General features: G+C 41.5%; 1 pseudogene; it reads left to right on the top strand.

The window, feature by feature from the left end:
• Nucleotides 1-16953, top strand: part of LOC144370526 (hexokinase-2-like) — a 100830-nt pseudogene that overhangs the window by 71891 nt on the left and 11986 nt on the right.

Here is a 16953-nt window from a genome sequence, read left to right as displayed (position 1 = left end):
AGAAGTTAAGAAACTTGCCCAAGTTCACGCTACTAGCAAAAGTCAGAGCTGGGATTCAAATCCAGGAATTTAGGTACCAGAGCCACTGCTCACAACCATCACTTGGTCCGGGTACTGTACTACCTGGGCCAGGTTTGGCGTATGCCTGCTTTTGTGAATAAAGTTTTACCAGCACACAGCTAAGCCCATTGGTCTGTACAGCATTCATGACTGATTTGCACTACCCTGGAAGAGTTGAGTGTTTGCAGTGAGACTATGTGGTCCATGAAGCTTAAAATGTTTCCTGTCTGTCCCTTTACAGAAAAACATCACTATAAACCCTCTTGTAGGTCTTGTAACCTAATAAATCAAGGTCTTTTCCCAAATAAGAGAAAATGATTGCTGAGCAGGCCAATGTAGCAGTTAGTATAGGTTCCAGAGACTAGGGTTTGATCCTTCTCCCTTTTTCTACTGATGTGATTCTACATAAGTAATGTTGTCCATCTCAGCCAGATTTTGATCATCCATAAGAAAGGAATGAACTGTATCCCTTAGGATGGCCTAAGTGTTGGATGGGGACTGCGTGTGAGGCTTGTGGCACGCTGAAATTGCCTAATGGTGGAAGTTTTTCTCATTTTAAAAGATTTTCCTTCTAATTCTCTTAAAGAATTACACTCTCTTTTTCCTTCTCTAGTCTGGAATCTAACCTAAGGTGGTATTTGATTTGGCACAAATAGCATATTTAGATAGTTTTAAATGTACTCTATCAGCATCCCCAGAGCTCTGCAGTGCTCACTTTGACTTCTGGGCCCCCAGCATGTGGACTCATTTGAGAGTCACTAAGGAGCCAGCAGAGATCTCATCCTGGGGCATCTTTTTTCTTCATCATTAAATAGAGATCACACTCCATCACCCCCTGAGGCTGCTGAAGCTGTAGAGTGGGCCCTGTCAGGGGAAGGTACATAAACTGTCACTCTTTGTCACCCCAGCTCATTACCTCCTTGGATTTGTTTTCCAGAGAAAGGAGACTTCTTGGCCTTGGACCTTGTAGGAACCAATTTCCAGGTCCTGCTAGTGCGTGTGTGAAATGGGAAGCAGTGAGGAGTAGAGATGCACAACAAGATCTAATCCATCCCACGGGAGGTCATGCATGGCACAGGCGAGGAGATGAGCAGCATGGAGCCTCCAGGAGGGCCCAGGAAGCTTCTTGCTTTCAATGACAGCTCTTTCCTTGTTCACCCATGGACCTGGAGAAGGTTGGTGGGCCCCAGGCCCAGGCTGCTCTCTGGGTTTGTGCCTGAGCTTTCATTTCTTCTGGATAGAAACCTTGAGCTCCTACTGAGGTCTTGTTGGGGGTAGCCCATCTAGGCCAGGGCCTCTTTTTTTTTTTTTTTTTAATTTAAATTTTTTTTTTTATTGGTTGTTCACAACATTACAAAGCTCTTGACATATCATACTTCGAACAATAGTTTCAAGTGAGTTATGAACTCCCATTTTTACCCCAAATACAGATTGCAGAATCACATAGGTTACACATTCACATTTTTACATAATGCCATACTAGTGACTGATGTATTCTGCTACCTCTCCTATCCTCTACTATCCCCCTCCCCCCCATCTTCTCTTTCTATCTCATCTACTGTAATTCATTTCTCTCCTTATTTTTCTTCCAATTCCCCTCACAACCTCTTTTATGTAGTTTTTTATAACAATGAGGGTCTCTTTCCATTTCCATGCAATTCCACTTTTCTCTCTCTTTCCCTCTCATCTCGTGCCTCTGTTTAATGTCAATCTTTTCTTCCTGCTCTTCCTCCCTGCTCTATTCTTAGTTGCTCTCAAAAAAATGTGGCATTTATACACTATGGAGTATTACGCAGCACTAAAAAATGACAAAATCATGGAATTTGCAGGGAAATGGATGGCATTAGAGCAGATTATGCTCAGTGAAGGGCCTCTTTCTTAGTGCTCTAACTTCTCCCCACAGCTCTTTGACCACATCATCCAATGCATCACTAACTTTCTGGAGCACATGGGCATGAAGGGTGTGTCTCTGCCTCTGGGTTTCAACTTCTCCTTCCCCTGCCAGCAGAACAGCTTGGATGAGGTAACAGTGCCTTCCCACAGGGCTCTCCTATGGGCTTTATTGACCTTAATGAGTGAAATAAGGGCACTAGTGACCCTTGGGGAGTAAGGGCCCATTGATAAGAATAAGTTGGTTGAGGCTGGTGGAGGTTAAATGGGTTAGTTAGGATCCAACTTTCTTTGGAAGAATGATGATGGTGATGCTAAAACAAAACATGAAACTCACATATTTTAAGCACTTATTTGTATGCCACATAATACATTTAGCTTCCTATGTGCATTATCTCATTCAATCCTCACAGCAACCATCTATGTTAAGTGTTCATATGCCTAATTTTCAGTAAAGAAGATAAGGTCTACTTAGGTACTTGGTGCCTTGCTCCAGGTCATCTAGCTTGGGAGTAGCCAAGCCACTATTTGAATTCTGTTTTTCTGATGTCTTGAGCCCATGAGCTCAAATTCTCTCTCCTGCTCCTGAGGCTTTACAGGCTCAGGCATTTTTATTTTGTCTCCTGTAAATGTGGATGCTCTGGTCTTTCTAGACTCACCTTTGCCTCTCATTCCTGTTCAACTTGCCTTGGATGAATGAAAGAGGAATTGAAGATCTGGTGTTCCCAGATGTTCTGGATAAGAGTACATAAAGAGATGGAGGACAGCTGAGTAGGCAATGCTGGGATCTGGGCTGATGGCTTCGATATTAGAGTATTTTTATTTGAACAGTGGTTCCTCTCTGACATAGCCAGTCATGTAGAAACCTGCATGCATGCTGCAGGGTTATGGTGCTGTGGATGCAGTTTCCAGGTGCAAAAGGCATGGTTCCTGCCTTAGATGCTTCCAAACTGGGCTGTTGAAGCAAGCTCAGAAAAGTAAGAGCTGCTGTTTGGACCATGGCAATGGGATACTACAGCTCTGAAGACGCAGTGAGGTGTTAATCTGAGTGCAGTCCTGGAGGAGGTGAGGAGTACTTGGAGCAAATTAGAAGAATGACTTGATGGGGAGAGGTTTTATTTATTTATTCTTAAATTTTTGAGAATTATAATATCTATATTATATAGAAAAGAAGAAAAAATGGTTAATAGAAAAGTAAAAATAACATTCCAACAAGGTCCTTCCAGACTTTTCCTACAAATTTTTATTTTATTTTATTTTAAACAGACACTATCTTTTCATACCATGTATTTATATATTTTATTGGGTATGATAACTGTTTCTATCTGAATAGAAGTAGTTTATCTGAATAGAACAGTCATCCTGCTGGATCTTAATCTGTATGTTCCAATTTTCTGTAAAGAGCACATGTTATGTCTAGGATCATAAAAATGAACAGCAAACAAAGGGAAAGACGATTCTATCTGTTAGCTGATGAGGTCATCCTGATGATGAGGTATTAGCAGGTGCTCAGGAGGCCTGAGGGCCTCTGGCTGTATTTACTCGCCACTGGCCTTGGGCAAGTCTCCCCAGCTGTTGGGGCCTATTGGTGTCTTTTTATAAGGATTACCTGAAGTGATATTACTTGGACATTCTATAAATTTTAACGCGTCAAACTTTTGCCAGAGATATGAAGCTAATGTGCAGATGAGAGAGATGGGTGGAGGTGAGCACACCCTTGTCTGGATGTGAGTGTGTAAACCAAGGCTCCACAGGAATGTGCTTTGTTCTTCTGAGTCTCTTGGGATCTGATCATGGTGTGACATATCCAGGTGGATGAGATGCCAAGGTGATGGGCATGAACCACCAAGGAAGGCCTGGGGACATCATGCAAGTGGGAGGTAGTGAGCACACAGTCCACTGGTGGGTCCAACCTCTTGGGAAATGGATCTGGGACTGCTGACACTGGTTCCTGGTGTTCGGCAGCACAGAGAGCTCCAGTGAACAAAGATTTCTCCCACGTGCAAAGCCACCGGGCATTTACTTCCAGATGGCCCTGTGACATGGTCAAGGGCCACATTAAAGATGGGCCCACAGAGGACTCTGAGAAGCCTTAGAGAGCTTTCTCATTAAGAAATGTGGAGGAGTGTGAGGCCTAGACACTTCCCCAGCTGTGGCCAGGTACTCGTTCACTGGATACAGAAGTATGAAAAATTAAGAGATGTACTGGCCCTTCTGTTTTAAGTGAAGGACAGGTACAGGGCAAACTGCTTTGCCCAGTAAAGGAAACATGTATTGGGACATTTGCACAGTGCTTATGAGCCATTAATTGGAGTCAGCAGGTCTGGAGGTGAGTCCTGCTCCTAGCTTCAAACTAGGCCTAGGCAAGTCACCTGGGTGCCTGGGTTACCTGTAAAAGGTGGGTGTGATCATAATAAATGTTCTCCAAAAATGGCTGTGGGGATTAAATGGTGTAGCATATATCATGCACCAGCATTGGTGTACAGAAAGTACTCAGTAAATCCAAGCAACAACCTTAGGAACAACCTTAGGTTGAGGATCACTGGTAGGTGAGATGGCTAGTTACTCCAGGGAATCTGTCTAGTTTAAGAGATTGAGAGCCCAGAAATGACCCAGCAGCCCTTCTCTGAGGTCTTCTCTGTGCTTTTTAGAGTATCCTCCTTAAGTGGACCAAAGGCTTCAAGGCATCTAGATGCGAGGGTGAGGACATGGTCACCCTGCTGAAGGAAGTGATCCACAGGCGAGAGGTAAAGGAGACCCCATGCATTGATTCCTTGATGCTTGAAGTGATCTGTGAGGGCCAACATTGAGTGCAGTTGCTTTGGCTGGCAGGAAAATTGATGTAATCACTCAGCTCAGCAATGGTTGAGTGTCCACTGTGCATAAAGCTCTGTTCTGGGTGTGGGGATTCAGGAATGACAGCAAAACAAAACAAAACAAAACAAAAAAGAACGTTTGTTCTCAAACATAAACCCATTATCCAATGGCAACTGTTATTAAGGGCTAAGATAAATGAAGTTGGACAAGGAGAGCAGATAAAGTGAGCAGGGAAGTGGCAATCTTAATAGCAGCACAATAAGGAAGTCTTCATGCAAGCCTTGAGCGAGCCTCGCATGAAATAAGGGAGTGAGTCACAGCATTTGAGATGTATTTTATATACATGTAAGTGTCCTTGCAAATGTCTGAAGGGAGAATGTTGGGGTTCACTTGTGGACTAGGCATCTGCGTCTGCCTTCTTAGGAGTTTGACCTGGACGTGGTGGCTATGGTTAATGACACAGTTGGAACTATGATGACCTGTGGCTATGAAGACCCTCACTGTGAGGTTGGCCTCATTGTTGGTAACGTTATCAACCATCCTCCCCACAGGGGAGGGGGTAGAGCCTTGGATGGGTGGGAGGCTGGAGCTGAGTGAGACCTGGTGTCCCTGTTATTGGCAGGCATGGGTAGCAATGCCTGCTACAAGGAGGAGATGTGCAACGTGGAGCTGGTGGATGGAGAAGAGGGGCAGATGTGCGTCAACATAGAGTGGGGGGGGCTTTAGGGCAATGGATGCCTGGACAACTTCCGCATGGAATTTGACAAGGCTGTGGATGATCTTTCGCTCAACCTGGGCAAACAGAGGTAGGCACCCAACTAGGTGAGGGCCTTGTATCCCAGAACTGGACAGCAATGAGTGATTGGAGACTCCACCATAGCATTTGCAAGGAAGCTTATTATCTTGAGATGACAATGGGTTTCTTAGAAAGTTCTGAGTTAGTAAACATGAGGAAGCTGCTTCCACCTCCAGGCTCGGGAAAGCGGAGGTGGGGGTGGGATAAAAACCTAGGGCTGAGTCTGTGAGGGGAAAATGATGAGTGGACCACTGCTGATGCCACGGTAAAACAGCATTGCTGGGGCACCCACACAGGAGCAAATCCTTTCTTCCTCCCCCAGCCATCCAGCGTCAAGCACCTTCTCTTGCCAGAACTGCTCAAGGGCCAGCATCACAAAGCTCCATGAGTGGTGGTGGTGGTGGTTGGGTGAGGGGAGGGTGTGAGCAGAGAGCACATGCTCAGTTTTGCTGAAGGTGGAGAATCCTGGATTGAACTGTGACCACCTCTCCCCACATTTGTGTATTTTTTTCCTAAATCAAAATGTTTATATCAACATTTTTATTTATAAACATAGTTTCAATATATTTGGACAGTATTATACACTATCTACATAGCAGCTACTTGATTTTTTTAATTTTTATTTTAATTTATACAGGACAGTAGAATGCAATTTGATACATCACACATAGTTGGAGCATAATTTCTCATCCTTCTGGATGCACATGAGGTAGAATCCCACTGGTTTTATAGTTATATATGTACATAGAGTAGTAATGTCTGATTCATTCTACTATTCTTTCTGTCCCCATAACCAACCCCCTTATTGTGAATTAGCATCCACATATCAGAAAAAACACCAGCCTTTGGTTTTTTGGGATTGACTTATTTTGCTTAGCTTATTCTTCAGCGCCATCTATTTACAAGCAAATACCATCATTTATCTTTAAGACTGAGTAATAGTCATATATATATATATATATATATATATATATATGTATTTTCTTAATATCAATCACATTTTTTTATTCATTCATCAATTGAAGGGCACCTAGGTTGGTTCCATAGTTTAGCTATTATGATATAATGAGTTGAGCTGTCACCACATTTATTTTAATGACCTAAGAGGCTCTTTGAGTCTGCACTATTAGTGAAAAGAGGGGGACTTCCAAAAATCCACATCCCTCTCCTCAGTGATAAGTCTCATTGAAAAAATAGGAGTCTTGGCTCCAGATGAGGGTTGGGAAAGGGACTTTTATTCAGCTTTCTCTTCCTGTCAAAAAATACATGTGATAATCAACTTATAAAGAGGAAAGGGTTATTTTGGCTCACAATTTCAGAAGTTTCAGTCCAAGACTGGTTGGCCCTGCTGCTTTGGGGCCTGTGGAAAAGTAGCACATGATGGCAGGAGTGTGTGTGGAGCCAAACTGCTCACCTTGTGACTGGAAAGTGGAAAAGAAAGAAAAAGGAAGACCAGAGTCCCACAATTTCCTCCAAAGGCATAGCCCCAGTGACCTAAAAACCTCCCACCTCTTACATGAGGGACATTTAGATCCAAACTGTAACAGGGATAGAAACCTAGCTCTCGACCCTGGGACCGGGCATCCTAAGCTTCACAGATGAGAGGGCATCCTGACCCTCTTGGATTGGGATGGGTAGGATGGTGACTGTCTCTTTTTCCAGTCCCATAGGAAGATGATCTGTGACCTCTGTAATGTCCTAACAGAAACCCTATACATCTGCCCCTCTTGCCTTCAGTGGCATTTTGGAGTCAGTGTAGATCTGATGTGAAGTAATAACCCTTGGAAAATATAGAAACCACATGCACAGGATTTGGTCCTCCCCTGCAGAGGAGGTTACACACTTCTGCAAGACTCATAGGTGGCTCACAGGACTGTTGAACTTCTTTCACTGATTAATTTTAAGAGCACAGTTCACCAGAATCCCAAGGCATTTGTCCTAGAGTGAAATTTTAGCTCTCTTGAGCTAAGAGCTAAATGGGTACACTGTGATATTGAACTTGGACAGATTATTAGCATCTCCCAGGCTTAATTTTCTGGTACAAATAAATAGACCCACAGTGTAGCTGTCGTGCTCCTCCTCTTAATTACTTGTGTGTTGCCAACATTACTTCTCACCTCTGAGCACACAAATCTGTCATGATTAAGGTGCTTTGTTCTTTTGTCTTTCTCTCCCTTTTTCCAGTTTTGCCAAATCATGCATGAGACTGTGAAGGACCTGGCCCCCAAATGTGAAGTGTCCTTCCTGGAGTCAGAGGACGGCAGTGGGAAGGGGGCCGTGCTCATCACTGCCGTGTCCTGTCGCACCCGTGAGCTTGTCAGTGATAGAACCCCCAAATTCAGAAGGGACTTCTCTGCTTCCCCCTCTTCCATGTTTTAAATTATAAGGAGTCATCTTCTTGTGTCAGAGACACAGTCCCCTCAGCTTTTCCTTGGCAGAGAGGACCCTGTCGGATTGGGATTTTTTTTACATTCATTGTAAAGTTTTGTGCCCAAGTCTTGGCCTTCCTGAGATACAGAAGCCAGGACTGTTCATACTGGTCACAACCATTCCCATTGGTTCTCAAACAACTTAAAATAATAATAATAATCCTTAGCACCCCTCCCTCCTCCTGGAATTCCACATCTCTGTGGAAAATTGCTTGACAATAACTGAGAAAGGAAAAAGATCAAGGCTAAGAGAATAATAGAGCCAATGATAAAGAAAAAATTAAAATTAGTTCCTATTGTTTTTAACAAAGTGGTGATGGTGAGACTATGGGAGTATAAGTTGGTAAATTGGTCAAAGTATAAATTGGTAGAACCTGTTCAGTGGGGAAATAGGTGATGTGTGTGTGTGTGTGTGTGTGTGTGTGTGTGTGTGTGTGTATATGTTTTACATAATTTTCCAGAAATTTGTGCTAAGGAAATACACATTGGGAACTAAGTTTTTGACTATTATATGGTTTATAATAGCTAAAATTAATCTGTTTGGCTCACCCTGTTTCAGAGTCCAGATAGTAAAAACAATTGTCTCCAGTTTTTCCAAATATTATAATTTAGTGATGTGATTAAACAGGTGATGGAAAGTGGAGAAGCCAAATACTACAGAGAAGCAACCCAGACATTATGACATCAAGAAAAGTTGCTTCTGAGACTGGAGTTGTAGCTCAGTGGTAGAGCGCTTGCCTAGCTAGCATGTGTGAGGCATTGGGTTTGATTCTCAGCACTGCATAGAAATAAATAAAAAATAAAGGTCCATTGACAACTAAAAAAAAGCTGCTTCTGGAGGACTGCATGTTCAAAGCCATTCTCAACAATTTAGCAAGTCCCTGAATAACTCAGTGAGACCCTGTCTCTAAATAAAATACAAAAAGGACTGCAGATGTGGTTCAGTGGTTAAGCACCCCTGGATGTAATCCCTGAAACCAAAAAAAGGAAAAGGTGCTTCTATCCTGCTGCCTAGATCAGAGTGCAAAAGCTGGGGTGGGGGGCGAGTAAAGAGGCAGTAACTGGAACCACAAAACTGGGTGGGGGATGTAGAGATACCAGGGTTTCTCTCCCTCCCACCTTTTAGTGTTCTGCAGTGTTTCCTGATGGCTGAACCTAGTTGGTAAAGGGAGCCTGGGAAATACGATAAAGAGCAGGGTGGTGGGATGACTTGGACCCCAGCAATTAGCAAAGTAACTGGCATGTGCCCTACATTATGGTCTTTGATTAGACCATTATATGGAGTTATCAAAGAATATTATAGGCATTATAGAAGAATATTTAATAAAAAGGACAATGTTCAGAGGATGCTGCTTCATGCCCCCAGTGTGTTAGAACCTGAACAGTTGCCCTCTGAGCGAGCTGCATCCTGGGATCCAACGGATTGAGAATTGAAAATGTACTTAGGCCTTGATGTTTGCACATGTAAGCTCTTATCATACCTGGAACAATATAACAACTATTTACATTATATTAGATATTACAACTTGCCTAGACATCTATGTTCTCCTGTATGGGAAGATATGTGGAGGTTATATGCAAATACTATACCATTTTATATAATGGATTTAAGCATTCATAAATTTTAGTATCCTTGGAGAGTCCTGAAATCAATCCTCCGTGATGCCCAGGGATATGACTATATAATGATTCTATTGTTGTTAAAAACAATACTATATGACAGCAGGTGTAGTGGACTTCCCTGAATGTCCCCTCTGCCTCAATGATCTGTTGTGGTAAAGGCAGGCAGCCCCCTCCTCAGCAGCTCCCCACAGGTTTCCCACCCCTCTGGGCATCTGGGAGGCTTGGCCTTATCTGCCATTCCTAGCCTAGCTACTCCGTGCAATGTTGGTACCTGCCCTTGGGTCTCTGTGGGTTCCCTTAAAGCCTCAGAAGAGCTTCTCTGTCATTTCCCTTGTGGGGTGTGGGTTTGGAGTGGCATAGACCCTTAATTCTCCCCAAATCCTAATACTAGACAAGATGTTTAGCATATAATTTTCTAAATTTCTTAAGATGAATTCCTGCATGAGAGGGTCTCAGAGCCCTAGATTCTCCATGCTCATGCTCCACCCCTCACCATCGGGAAATTATTCCCTTCAAACAAGTATAAGGTCCGTACATCACCTACTCACATCTTAGAAATATCTTTTCTAGATTCATCCAAGACCATCCAACTTTTTCTTTCTTGGTTGCTTTGTTTTCTTACAGCATGGGCCCACAGGAGCAGAAAGCCACTGCTTTATCCTTTCAGGGTAATTTCTCATCATTGCACAAACTTTTTTTTGCTTTTTCATTTTCTTATTTCCTTTCATCCTCCACTTCCAAATGCCAACCATTGTGCTCCATGTGAAACTTATTTTGTATGTGTTTTGATGAAGCATATATTGCTTTGATGCTTTTTAATTTTATGTGTGTTTGTTTGTGATGCTGGGGGGCTGGCACCCAGGGCCTTGCAAATGCTATGCAAATATTCTATCACTGAATTACATCCCCAGCCTCTGTGTGCATTTTCTTAAAAAATACTAATTCTATTGGCTAAAAGACTCTTTCTGTCTCCCACCTCACAAAGCACCATGTTTTCAAAGGCCCAGGGGTGTCATGTGCTCAGCTAATGCATTATTTCCCATTGCCACAAATATCCCATTGTGTGCATATACTCACTCCGTGTTCCCATCCATCTTCTTAAAAGTGGTCATGTGCATTGACTCACTCTGGATACACAAACATGACAATGAGTGTCACTGCAATGAATTTCTTTGCACATAACTGCATAATTATCCTTGTGATCATCTCTCTGGGCATCTACCCAAGAGCAGGACAGCTAGATCATAGGATGTGCATTTGCCAAATTTGACCCCCACACTACCAGCTTACCCTCCTGAAAGGCTTTCCCTGCTGTCAGTCACCTGCACAAATCTCCACTAACATTTGGCATTGTCTAGACATCTATTCATCATTAATCTTATGAATGTAAAATTGAATTTTATTGTTGCTTGAATCTACATTTCTCTGGTAGAGAGAAATGCTGTGGGTTTCAGCATTTATTTATATGTGTTTGCTTTTGGATTTCCCTTAGTTGACTCCCTTTTAATATTTGTATTCAACCAGCATTCTTTTTCCCTTCTGATGCACTAGAACTCCTTATTTAATGCGGGTATCAATCCTTTGGGAGCTTTAGATATTGCAGGTATCTTCTAACCTGTTCATTGTGTCTATGGTGTCTTTTGTGCACTAGAAATCCTTTAATTTGGAGTAATCAAATCTTCCTATCATTTTTGTTTACAGTTTACAGTTTTGTGGGGTTTCTTTTGGTACTGTCAATTGAACCCAAGGGCTCTTAACCACTGATCCACGTTCTCAGCTCTTTTCATTTTTTAGTTTGAGACAGGGTCTCACTAAGTTGCTTAGGACCTTGCTAAGTTTCTGAGGCTTGCCTTGAACTTTTGACACTCCTAACTTGGCCTCCCGAGTTGCTGGGATTACAGGTGTGTGCCACCACACCTGCTTACTGTTTGTATAGTTGGTTCTTCTGAATTTTATCACCCTTAAGTCACTAAAATGGTCTTCTGTTAATTTTATTTATTGGTAATTTTTTGCCTTAAAGGATAAATGAATCCGTTGAAGAAGTTTGTTTTCTATATAATATTAAATAGGATTTAGTTTTTCTTTTCCCATGTTACTAGGGATTTATATCTTTTCTTACTGGCTTGGGACAACTTTTCTAAAATATATTAGGCTTGCAAGGTTGTATTTCTGAGTGTTCTGTCTCTCTAATTAATCCCTTTTGTTTGTTCTTGGGACAGTAACATTCTGTTTCTATTACCAGGGTTTGGTAGTGTGCCTAGTATCTAGCAGAGTTAGTATTCCCTTTTCTTTTTCAAAGTTGACTATGCTAGTCTTGGCCCTTTATTACTTCATGTAAAATTTAGAATAATAAGTAATCTCTGAAAATAATCTGCCTAAATTTTTGAATTTTGTATTTATTGATCATGGAGTTAAAATTAACATTTAACATTCACAAAAGCATTAAAATCTCTGTGTATTTATAATATCTTTTCTGTTATTTGTTAGAGTTTAAAAGTTTATAAAGATTTTATGAATTAAGTTAATGCCCATATCATTCATAGTTGCTGTGTGTGGTTCTTATGTTTTTGGTCGGTTATTATAAGTGTGTAACATAGGATTCTAACCTTAGAATCATTACTTTGTTGTATGTGTGAGAGGTACCATCTTTGGCATTGTAGGCTGTATAGCAGATGTCATTAATACCCCACCCCCAGTTTAGACGAGAATGTCTTCAGATGCTGAATGTTCCCTCAAAGTAGGATTGACAGATAAAATATAGGATACCTAGTATTTTATCCTAAATATTGCATGGGATATACTTACACTAAATAATTTTTAATCTGAAATTGTAACTTAACCAGGCATCTTATATTATTATTTTTTAAAAGTGTCAACTATACCTGAGAGGCAAGGAAATATACTGAAATTTTCCTTATAAATTTTTTTTTGTTAGCCAGGTGTGGGGGTGCATGCTTGTAATCCCAGCAGCTTGGAAGGCTAAGACATGAGGATCTTGAGTTCAAAACTAGCATTAGTAAAGGCGAGGTTCTAAGCAACTCATTGAAACTCTGTCTCTAAATAAAAAATACAAAATAGGGCTGGGGATGTGGCTCAGTGGTCGAGTGCCCCTGAGTTCAATCCCTGGTACCCACCAAAAAAAGTTTGTTATAGGTTTTTGGTAACAATTCCTGGAATTTCTTTTTCATTCTTGGTGTTTTAGACCATTTAGGTTGCTAATATAAAATTCCATTAACTGGTGACTTAGAAACAGCAGAAATTATAGAGTAAAAAAAATCATTAAGTTTAATGATTGTAAATTGGGTTTGGGGCTATGTATTTCATATTTTGGCATTTCATATTGCTTCATAAACTTACCAACAATATCCAGATTTTCACATTGTTTAGCATATCGTTGTTCATCATATTTTGAAAACTTTTATTTTAGAAAAATTTAAGCACATAATCAAAAGTAGATTTATGATCTCCTGTACTTCAGTGGTTATCAACTCACAGCTAATCTTGTATTTATAGCCCTCAGCCTTGCTCTCAAAATGCTTTAAATCATATCACAGGCATTTTTTGGGAGGGGGGGTAACCAAGGATTAAATCCGGGGGCACTCTACCCCTTAGCTATATTCCCAGTCCTTTTTCATTTTTTTATTTCAGTCTTGCTAAATTGCCCAGACTGGCTTAGAACTTGCAATCCTTCTGCTTCAGTCTCCTGGATAGCTGGGATTTCAGGTGTACACCACTGAGTTTGGCTAACAAGGGCATTTTTATAACTGCAAATGCTCTTGTAGGGAACTTCAAAAGTTAAGAACTGTGTTTTTTAGTCTATCCACCACTCCTCCCCAGGTAATTATTGCTCAATATCAAGAAACCCCAATTAGTGTTTAAGCTTCCAATTATCTCACAAATGCCATTTTTTTTTAAGCTTGTCTGTTTGAATCTGAATCTGAGGAAGTCTATCCATTGCACTTGGCTGATATGTCTTCTAATATCTCTGGTCCCTTCTAGCTATTTTTCTTCCTTTGAAGAAATTGGGTCACGGGTCATGGCCTAGAATTGTCCATGATTGCATCTCCACTTTGACATGTTCTCCTATTCTCTGTATTTCTGCAAATTGATTCTTAAATGTTGACCCTCAAACAGATTTAGGTTTGATAGTCTAACAAAGCTACTTCAAAGGGATTATTGTTATTACATCATTTTTTTTCTCTTTGTCATATCTATAATTGTTTCTCCCCTTTCAATTAGTCTTATCTATTTGCAATTTTTTTCTCTCCCTTTTTTTTTTTGATTGAATCCAGGAGTGCTTTACCACAGAGTCACATCCCAACCCTTTTAAAAAATTTTTAATTTTGAGACAGGATCTGCTAAATGGCTTAAGGCCTTGCTAAAGTGCTGAGGCTGCCCTTGAACTTGCAATTCTCCTGCCTCAGCCTCCCGAGTTGCTGGGATTACAGGTGTGCACCACTGTGCTTGGCTTTCATCTCCTCTTTTCTTGATTGGTCTTGGCAGAATTTTACTTTATTTATTTATTTTTTGAGAGAGAGAGAGAGAGAGAGAGAGAGAGAGAGAGAGAGAGAGAGAGAGAGACAGGAGAGAGAGAGAGAATTTTTTAATATTTATTTTTTTTAGTTATCGGTGGACACAACATCTTTCGTTTGTATGTGGTGCTGAGGATCGAACCTGGGAAGCATGCATGCCAGGTGAGCATGCTTGAGCCACATCCCCAGCCCAGAATTTTACTTTATTAAAGTTTTCAAAGAATTTGCTTTTGCTTTTGTCTTTTCTTCCTTTACTTCATTGATTTTTTGTCCTTATTTTTATTTATTTTTGTTTCTTGTTTATTAAATTTGCCCTTTTACTTTTTTCCAGTTTCTTGAATTAACAGTTTTTGTTTGAAATTATAAATTTCCCTCCATCTACTGTTTTAAGTCCCAGGAAATTTAAATGATTACCATTTCATTGACATTCTGAGTGCATAATAATTCACTATATGTTTTCTTTTTTCACATTTTAAAATTTAATCTTATGTATTTCCCAGCAATATATTTTGCAAACTATCCTTTTGCTATGCATTTCTATTTTTTTTTATTAAGGTCTGAGAAAATGATATATTTGTTATTTTTTATTCTATGGTATTTATCAAGTAATTCTTTGTGGCCTGGCACATGGCCAATGTCATAACCCTCCTATATCTGTGCTTAACAACAGTTTTTCTATGGTACTGAGTAAAGAATTAGAGGAAAATGGAGAAGGATAGGGAGAAAAAGGGAGGGAGGGAGAGAGAGAGAAAAATAAAGTACAGAGGTAAAGTGACTGTGGATATATTCCAGAATTTATTTCTGAGTTCATTGATGGTGAAATTACAGGAGATTTTTAGTTTTATGCTGTCTGCTTTCCAGGCTGCAAGCCCATTTCCAGGGAAAGCAGACAAGAAACATGCCCCCCAAAAGTGTAGAAATAAACGGGAATTAGTATCCTTGGCAGATTTGGGTCCTCAGGTCCTCCGAGGGACAAACATGTGTTCTGTTTTATTGAATGTTTTCCATCTTAATAAGCAGTGGGAAATGCCAGAACCATCTGCAGCTGCTGCTGATCCTGGGGACTGAAGAAGGTGCAGCACAGGGCTTCTGAGCATTGACATTTTCCCATTGCTCAGGAGTGCTAGGAAAGTCCTCACCTTAGGGTACTGGAGTTGCCCCAGGAGACACGCTCTGCTTTGTAGGACTGGCGACCCCTTCCTTGGCAACATTTTTTTTTTTTTTGTATTCCTAAGCCTCAGATGTCGCTCTAAGGCCATTTACCCATGCTCCACAGAATGAAAATATAGGGGAAAAGATGTTTGTGCACGTGTATTATTCAGCTCAAATATATTATGCATAATGTGACTATGGAGTTGCTGCACAAGCACTGGGATGGAAGAAATGTCACTGTACTGAAATCAAATTAAATCTAGTCCTAAGCCCTCCCTCACTAGGGAGATGAGCTGTCCAATTTCAGGTATTCCCCAGGATGGAGTGGGAGTCCCTGAGAGATGACACGCATCAGAGCCACTTGGCAGAAGGCCTCCCATCTTCAGCCCATTGAGCTATCACTGCTTTCTGAAACCTGATGACCTGTTCAAGTTCTCACGGAGCCAGGGGGTGGGTGGTGGCGCGCCAGAAGCACTGGTAGTAATATAATTTACACTTGTCTAGAGATGCAGAGAGATGGTGCCCCTGGAGGCGGCACTGGACACTGCAATTGACTAATGCCTGTTCCTTATCAGCGGCTCCGCCCCAGAGGCGCCCTCGTGTGGCTGTATTTCGGAACTGCTTCCTCAGCCAGAGCCATCTCTGTTTTTAAACCTGATCCTGAACTTCAATATGGCCTCTGATGCACCTGGAAGACAGGACATTGCTATGTATTTTTTTTTCATTTAGATTCCCCCAACAAGCAGATTAATTTAAAATCATGAATTTCCATTGTTTTTTAAAGTCATAGACATTATTTCAAGGGAGGAGGTGAGTAGAGATGGAGAGGTAGAGAGAAGGAATGAAAGGAGGAGGGAATGGGGATAAAGGGAGGAGGGAGAGAGGGAAAAGAAAGAAGTTGCTAAGAAGGGAAAGGGCGGGGGAACCAGGGGTGAGGGGAAGGAAGAACAGGCAGAGAGCTTTGGCCAGCATGTTCAAGGCACTGTCCACACCCACCAAACTCCCCTATCCCCTCCAGTGCCTCTGCGTCCCCATTCTGCGTAGATTGCCTTCAAAAGATCCAGTCTCCCACTAGAGACACCTGATGGTCTTAAATAAATGGCCAGATTTTCCCAGACAAGTGGCCAGTCTAAAAGAAAATGACCCTTTTGTCTAGGTTTATTGTAAACCAGTGATTTAAACTCCTTACCTGAACACTCATGAAAGCAGAGATGGGCTGACTATGATGTGCTCCCTGAAATACGCACTTGGACACCCTGCCTTCTGCTGGAGTGCTTCCAAAGGCCTTGCTAAACTTTGTTTGAGTAGCTAAATAGGGAGACTTCTGGGTTCTCTTGTTCTCTGATATTTACAGAAACTCAAGAGGGCTCATTTCTCTCCTCTACACTGTTTGTTCATCTTTATATCATGTTCCTGCAACTCTCTGTAATAAATGGTTTCACTTATGGTTCATTGCTGAAACCAGATGAGGCCTCTTCTGTTGAAGACCAGGAAGGTAAGTCTGGAACAGGAGAGAGCTCTGTCATCTTTTCCACTGGCAACATCCCATCAAGGGTCAATGCCACCACTGCCCCAAAGGCTAAATGAGAGGTCCCCAAATCTCCCACTGTCCCCTCATGCATCAAGGGCTCGGCCAACAGTCTGTAATGCTGTT

This window comes from Ictidomys tridecemlineatus, chromosome 14 (genome assembly GCF_052094955.1).
Source record: "Ictidomys tridecemlineatus isolate mIctTri1 chromosome 14, mIctTri1.hap1, whole genome shotgun sequence".
NCBI classification, from domain to species: domain Eukaryota; kingdom Metazoa; phylum Chordata; class Mammalia; order Rodentia; family Sciuridae; genus Ictidomys; species Ictidomys tridecemlineatus.
The sequence above is the reverse complement of the archived record's forward strand: the minus strand, read 5'-3'. Positions and strand labels throughout refer to the sequence as shown.